General features: G+C 40.9%; 1 long non-coding RNA gene across 2 annotated transcripts in view; it reads left to right on the top strand.

The window, feature by feature from the left end:
- LOC103462990 (uncharacterized) overlaps positions 1 to 8309 on the top strand; it is a 22258-nt gene extending 13949 nt beyond the window's left edge. For both annotated transcript variants that reach the window (XR_001776429.1, XR_001776430.1), the window contains exon 3: positions 7823 to 8309. This is a non-coding gene — a long non-coding RNA (uncharacterized LOC103462990). The remainder of the gene's footprint in view (positions 1 to 7822) is intronic.

Below are 8309 nucleotides of genomic sequence, written 5' to 3'. Positions count from 1 at the left end.
CACAAATGGACATTTTATCAGCACAAACCAGCATTTTGTAAATATTGGGGGTGGGGCTGGTTGACCTTTCATGACCTCTGGAAACTTTCATTAACATCATTAAAATGAATATAGACACCAATTTAGTTTGATTTGGTTAAAGTGGCGAGTCTGGTTGACCTTTTGACCTTTAAACTTTAGTTTTTCAAAGCAAAAGCAGCATAAATAAAAAAAATGCTGCATTTTCTGTGCAGCAAAGTTGTTAGTTTCTGAAAATGGGTGTCAATTATGTCTGCACCAATGTTGTTGGATTACAGTGAAGTGGGGGGACTGGTTGACCTTTTGACCTTTAAACTTTCAATAATACCTTTAAAAAGCAGCACAAACTAAGTTTTTTGCAGCACAAATGTAGCAGAGGATTAGCACCAAATTAGCTTGAAGGTGGTGGGGAGGTGACACAGGTTAATAAGAGTTGTACAGCAAACCTGTACAATAATTTAAGTTCTTTATAACATTGGATTTAATTTAGAAGTGAAGTAAAACGGGTTTGTTGGTTCCAACATTTATCACCAGAAACGCTTCACAGTTTGCAGGTTTAGTCGTTCAGCCACAGAGCAGCATCTCATCTCGACTTCATGTGTTTATGTGAAAATCCTTGAAGCCGCTTGCGAACTGGGAACCAACAAAAACAACAGATGGAGATTATTCACAGGAAGGCGAAGCGTTGTCGGCGGGTCGGCGGCCTCTCGCCCACGTTCTGCAGAAACGTCTCAAGCACTTTTAGACGGAAATAACCCGATGAAAAGTGGGATTCACAAAGTTAGAGAATGAAAAGTTTAGCTTTCAGTCCTGATTCTTCAGCGTCTGAGAACCGAAACAAGTCAAACTTCTCCATTTAAGCTCCAGCCGCCGACGCCCCGCTCAGGCCTCATTTATCACAGCTTGTTGTGCAGAAAGCAATTCTTTCAAAGTGTAAAGGCTTCCCCACCCTGGCAGGTTACAGCTCCATCACTTAGCGGCTGTCTGCCTGGACGCCAGGCCCCCCGCCTGCAGCACCAATCAGGCTGCTGTCCGTAACTGGATGCCACTCACAGCGAAGCCGCCGACCGCTTTAGGAAAAACACTCCATTTAACTCGACTCGCCTCATGTTTACTCTGATTTTTAATCCTGGGCTGCAGCACGATCAGACCAAACAAATCAAACAGGATCTGAAATCCGTCTTTTGATGCACTTTTAGCCTGTTTATGCTTCAAAAAGTCTGAGATTTACAGCTATTTATTGACTAGGTGTTTATAAAATCAGAACAAATCTCAAAATGTTGGGATCTTGGGTATTTATTGATTCATTATTATTTTGTTCTTTTGTCTCTTTCTTGTTCCTGCTTTAGTTTGGTCTTTCTTAGTGATTCCAGTTAATGTTTATTTGTTGTGTCTAGTTTTATTATGGTCCTTATGTCTCGTCATATTTTGCTCTCCCTCGCCCCTGTGCCACTTTCTCTCCTCACACCTGCAACTTGTTTCTAATTAGCAATCTAATCAATCCAATCATTTGATCCGTGTTGTAATGATCACCAGCATGAAAACAAAACATTCTCCATCTCACTGTCTAGTTTTCCTGGATTTCTGTTTTTTGTTCTCCTCTGGCTCCCTGTGCTCCCTTGTTCTTTTTTGTAAGTTTTGTTTTTTGTTTTTATTAATTATTATTTTATTATTTCTTCAGATCCATTTCCTGCTTCAGCCTGTCTGCGTCTGGCTCGCCTTCAGTCAACATAAATCATGACAAAATGAAATAAATAAGTTAGCTAAAACTTATTTTTCCTGAAGAATACAATAGAATATTTATTCTTATTCTAACAATGAAACATTGTATAACAAAATTTGTCTACCGGATTTTTCTACTGGTGGAGACGACAAAGAAGACGACAGGAAATGGCAATGCATGACTTTTAATAACTTATTGTATGAACAAACGTGATTTTGTGTTTCTTATTTAACTTTTCATTGTGATATTGCATTTTGCACAATATCACAATGAAAAAACAACTTAAATCAGCATAAATAGATTTAAATATTTTAGATTTTTCTATATTTACGCATCAAAAGAAAAAAGGTGAATAAAAGACTAAAAATGATTCAGTTTATTCGTCCAGCTGCAAACAGGAAGTGCTAATCTGCTCTCTGAGTTGGAACAACAGCAGAAAAGCTCGTGAATTTGTTGAAGAAAACATCTTGTGTTTTGTTTTCTTGCTGGTGAGTTATTTAATGTCGCTTTCTTCAGGGTTTTATTTGTTCGTTTGTCACCTTGAGCCCAGCAGGAAAGCTTCTCCATCGCTGGGGATGTTCAGTATCTCCGCCGGTGACACGCTTCCTGTCGAGGAATCGGCCCCGGAGTCTCTCTCCTTTCATGTTTCTTATCATCTCCTACTTTTCCAGCCAGATCACGACGCAACACGTCAAGCTTATCGCCACCTTCCCCATCTTCAGATGTGTTTATCCGACTCCCCACACCTTAAAGTGGCTTTGTGCTGCTCAGATTTATCTCAAATTAAACTTCTTATCTTGCTGCACACATAACACTGCAGGAATAGTGGAGAATGTGTCACATATTACAGCTGTCAGCTTTATCTCACTGCAAAAATGATGCAAACTCTGCAGCAGGAATACAGAAGCCCATACATTTAGCCCTGCGGCGACGTGGAGCTTCTGTCGTTTCTGATGCAGAAATATGCAAAGATAATTCCACCAAGTTAAAGACATATCAACATTTTATTGACTCGGATTGTAGAAGTGGGCTGTTTAGAAAACAATGCACACAGATTTGTTTTGTTTTCTCTATTATTTCAGTCTGTTTGTTGACATCAAAATATCATGTTTGTCAACAGCGTCCTGACGTCGTCGACTTTGTCCAAATCCTGAGTTTGAAAATTTGTTAGAAAAAAAAAAAAAACGTAATTTCACGTAAAAAAAAAAATCATGGACATTTCTGAGCTTGAAAAGTTGTTTGAAAAAACTCTGAAATTTTCTAGAAAATTGCAAAAATTTGTGAAGTTGAACCGTCGGGCTGGGGGGCGGGGCCAATGACCGGAGCCAATGACCGGGCCCCTTACGTGAATCAGGGGAGGGGCGTTTCTGGTTTAATTTTTACCCAGGAAGCACGTTGGCTAAACCGTGAGTGAAACAGTCACTGGGACTGACTACTACATCTTCCATTGAGGGACAGTAACTTTAACCTCACATACACCTTTCTGAACAGGTGAGGGCGCACTTTCTCCATTTATAATCAGACATTAAAGCGACTTGAAACCATTTCTCCCTCCATGGCAACTGCAGACCCGGACCCCCTTGGGGGCCCATCCGGCCCGGGCCGGGGGACAGCTGCCCCCCCAATAGCTCCGCGCCTGAGTTGAACAGTCGTAAATTTACAAGTAAAAAAATCAGAAATTTAGAGACGAACTTCATACATTTTCTAGAAAAAACTTGGAAATTTTTGACCTTTAAAATTAGCTTGAAAAAAATCAGAATTTTTAAAATAAATCTCAGTAATTGTCTACAAAACAATTGGAAATTTTTGCATTTCAAAATTAGAAAATTTGATCTCAAAATTACCGAGTTTCTGTTCTCACTTTTTTTTTTTTTACTTTTGGAGCTCAGAAATTTTTGCTTTATCTAGAAAATTTCTGAGCTTAAAAAGTAAAGAATTTGCTTTAAAAAAAAAAAAAAAAAAACTTAAAATTTTGAGATCTCAAAATCTCAGATGTTTTTGGCAGAATCGCCCTCCTCCCTGTTCATGTGCCTCCCCGTCACTCCGCTGTTTCCTCAGAGCTCCGCGCCGACGTGTGCCGCCTCCGGGCGCCACCCACCGGCCGGCCTCCGGGCGCCACCCACCGGCCGGCCTCCTGCCCTCCTCTCCGAGCTCCGCGTCTCTGCCGGGACTAAAACTCCCACAGCGGCCAAACAAGAGAACCTCCACTTTAACAAAAGGTCGATGACGCTCCGCTGCTTTTCAGCAACAAAAGAGACGGCAGGCGGAGCGGAGCGTCCTGACGTTGGACACTCTGACCGTTTGGTTTTTATTTAGCCGTTAATGGCCGAGGTGCGCGATCGATGGAGAGGAATAATGAGGCCGATCGATTCCCATCGATCTATAGGCGCTTCCTCTCACACCGATACCTCGGGGAAGCCTCATTTGGTCCCACAAAAGAAAGAGAGTAACTGGAAATAATATTCAGGAGAGAAGCGCTGGGACAGAACTATTGATTCTTGTCATAAATGATAAAAGTATTGATCGTTTTAATGCTCTGGGCCGCCGCAGTTGTGTTATTCATGTAGGGCTGCATCCAGCTCAGGTTGGTTTCTTAGAAAACAAGTTGTGGGTTTAAAAGGATTTTGGCAAATACGTAAAACCRTCCATTTAACTTSAAACTTAAAAAGAAAAGTTTTGATAATTCATTAAAAACAACAGCGGCGGTGATTAATGCTAATCAGACTGGCTTCAGATATGAATAAAAATAACACGAAAAAAAAAACAGAATTAGTTTTAAAAACAGCAAATTGAAACGTCAACAAATGAGTTGTGCTTAATTAAAACAATAAGAGGTACGTTTTATACACTGTTGCTATAGCAACAGACTAACCCAAAACTATCCGCTCATCTCCTGATACACAAAGGATCAGCTCATCTCATTCTAGAGCTGATATCCCATAATATGACGTCCACATTCATTTTTGATGTGTTTATGGGGATTTTGGACCATTTCCTCAGAAATGAGGTCAGACACTGATGTTGGAACAGAACTCCTGGCTTCTCGTCCAACACTGTCTGTGTTTGTATTAACGTTAATTAATAAGACGCCAATTTTAACTCCCGTTTTTGCGCTGGGATGGGGAGATTTTTTCAGTCGTATCCAAACACTTTTTTTTTTGCATCACGAGTCACGTGATCAACAGCTGGATGTTACTACAGTCAAAAGCAAAGAAGACAACAGGAAGTGGTGTGAGGATGACGGTTTGTTTGGTTCTTTTGGACAATGTAGCGCTGGCTCACTAACATCAGATCATAAAAAGCTGTGAGTCGTTCCAAAGTGTTGAATCCATCGCTCCTCTATAAAATGGCCGACTATAATTTCCCCAAAACGTTGCATACGTAGCCACTCCCAAGTAGGCGGGGCTTGTTACGCCAACGCCTGAATAAGACGTCTCCTCTGATTGGCTGATAGATGATGAGCGTYGGCACCATGGCTGAATATAATTCAGTCAAACTAATTCACATGCGATTTAAATTTAATTTCTCATTTATTGAGACACCAGGTTAGTTTGATTTAACTCCTCCTCGCCTGTGGCGGCGCTGCACCAAGAACCACTGAAGGAAACGACACAAAATCCTCTGAAGACACAAAATGTAAGCAAAAATGGAGATTTTAGTGGCTAAAGACCACGAGCCATTTCTCGCGCTAGCTAGCGCTAGGCTAGCATGTTTGTTTTGGTTGTTTTTACCCAGAATGCCCTGCACTGTAGTCCACTTCCTGCTTTTGGAGCGGTCTCTGGTCCGCTTGGCGTTCACATATGCATTCAAACCGAACCAAACGACAAATCCAGCTGCCTTCATCCAGAAGGCTGATTAATTTATTTATTTAGTTTATCTAAAACTGCCCTTGATATGAAATATTTAATTATTACCAAAAAAGCAAAACAGAGAGTTAATGTGGGGAAGTAGCCAGTAAATTAAACATGTTTTCTTTCTGTTTTTCGTGGAGTTTTTGCTCTTCAGGAGGAAGCAATTGAAAGAAACATCAAAGGAGGGCAGAGGTGATCTTCACAGGTCCTTCACCATCAAGGTTGTGGCGGGAAATTGTGTTGCTGATTACAACAGCAGCCCACATTTCTGCATTCTCATTCAGGAAACATCCTGACAGCACAGCCTCTTCCACACAGACAAACCAGGCTCGGATGAAAGATGATTAGCATTTATTTCCTCTGTGGAGGGCCGGCCGACTCCCTGCGGAGCGCTTCGTCAGCTTCCTGTCGGTCAGGTGGGAGCGGCGACTCATTCGCTCCAAAACGGGGGAAATAACACAACAACCAGGTGCTCCTGTTGTTTTCTCTCAGCCCCGGAGCTTCACAACCAGGCTGTGTTTTTGAACAATTTTCAGGCAGCAGAAACCTCTAATTTTACAGGGAATTAGTTTTGCTGTGGCCTCTCTCCCACCAGGCTCCCCCGCTGCTGTCAACAGGAGACGTGAGACAAACAAAGGATCCGTCCGACCCTGCAGCTGCGCGGCGCCGCCCACACACGCTGCGATGGAGCAAATTAAAATACGCCCTTAGCAGCTCTGTTTCTGTTCAACTGTCAAGTCAATTCAAAGTTTTAAAATGTCAAGTAAATATAACATCTACGCAAAGCGGGAGCTACTTACTTAGCAAAAATAAAAACAACAAATAAAAAGGTTGGACAGCAGGGGGCAGCAGCTTGTTGCAGTGAGGTTAGCGCCACTAAATTGTAGATTTGGGGTAAAAATCGATGAAACCAAAAGATATTTCTGGAAAACTTTCTAAAAACAATCAAAGAGGTGAAGCACGTCAAGCAAACATCCATCTATAAGTCTATAAATGTGAAAATGTAACTCAAATACATATTTCACTAAACTGGAAATGATCCGTGCCATCTTGATAGGCAAACACACGTGCAAGAAAATACATCAACACTTCTGATCAATGATCAATGTGCAAAGAAACATGCATGAACAAAATGGCTGCCGTCGGGACCGACCCGTATGAGACAGAGAATGGAAACATGTCAGACGGTGTGGAGAAACTGTCGCCGATCTCGTACTATGACATCATTAGTTACCGTGGAAGAGCTTCAGGCCTGAACTCTGTGGCTTGTAAAGGACGAACAAACTCTTCAGGTGAACAACAAGGTTCTGGCTAGCTGATAAAAGCTACATTAGCTAAGCTAATTTTGCTAGTTTGGCAGTAAGAGCAACAATAAATATCTGATATTTATCCTCGTGTTACATAGGGGTTGGTAGAGAACTGAGAAATTATGATCTAGTAATAGTTGTGATGAGTTTATATTGTTGATAGGTAAGAATGAGGCGAGAGCCAGTTCTAAGTTTGTAGCTTGTTTATTGTTGTCATAGCAACTCCATAGCAAATGCCTACCAAGATGGCTGCCAGTTACGTCACATGAGAAGTACGAGAATAAAGTCATAATATAAGAATAAAGCTGAAATAATACAAGAGTAAAGACATATTATTATTATTTCTCTTCTTAGTGTGGCTGTAATACTCCATCATATTTAAATATTTTATTTAGTTTGAACAAACAATAAAAAATAACAAAACAAGTAATCATGCAGTTTTACATAATTAGTTTGAAAAGAAGCAAGTTGGAAATGTAAGCTCTTATGATTTCCTGCTCCTCTCACCAACCTGCAAACATTTAAATCTTAAATTATTCCCACATTAAATGACATTATTTACACATTTTTAATATCAACAAAAGCATTTTTGGTATTTTAAATTCTGATCCTACACAAGATAATTCCCAATAAGCTCCAGTTTGAAGTTTTTAAACTGGTTTATATTTCTACTGTGAGCTTTATTAAATCTTATTTACCTTAAAATGTTTATTTAATCTACTTGTTGGTCTGTGACTAGATTGCTAGTAATTCTCTGTACTGTAACCGCAGCAGTAAACATGTTTGTCATTAATCCCAGGAACCTCCTAAAGCTCGTTTCAGCCGCCGCTCTCCTCTGATGCTTCAGCTCTTCGCTGCGCCCTTGAATCTATTAGTGGATTCAGACCCCAGAAAACATTAATTATGCTTTCATGTTTCTGCAGGAATGACAGCTGAGGAGGTGAAAGGAGCCACCAGAGCCTCTCCATCCGGCGGCCGGCCTCCGGCGCGGCGCGCTCCAGAGGTTGGATTTGTCTAATTGAATTAGCGCCTGTGGCCTCTTGAATGTGCAGCATCAACAAGGGTTTAATGGGAGTCAAAGCTTGGAAAGGAGCAATAATTCGCTGGCAAACAACACTATGAAGAACGCCAGCCACCAGATTAGTGCTGACAAACTGTAATTGGATTTCCTGTACACTTAATTGAATTGGACTAAATGAGCATTTGCCAGTTTGTTTGTTTTTTTTTGTTGTTGCCTTGAATTCGGGTTACAGCCGGCATGGAGAGGAGGGCAGAGTGCCAAACATTTACCCAGGCAAAAGCACTGAGTTACTGTCAAATGATCAATTAGTTAGTGTTTAAAATTTACATCATCTGAGGAGCAAAATATAAAGTGGAAAATTTGACAATAATTCATATTTCCTGGTTCTG

Source organism: Poecilia reticulata, linkage group LG3 (genome assembly GCF_000633615.1).
Source record: "Poecilia reticulata strain Guanapo linkage group LG3, Guppy_female_1.0+MT, whole genome shotgun sequence".
In the NCBI taxonomy this organism is placed as follows: domain Eukaryota; kingdom Metazoa; phylum Chordata; class Actinopteri; order Cyprinodontiformes; family Poeciliidae; genus Poecilia; species Poecilia reticulata.
This window is presented reverse-complemented; position numbering and strand designations above follow the sequence as displayed.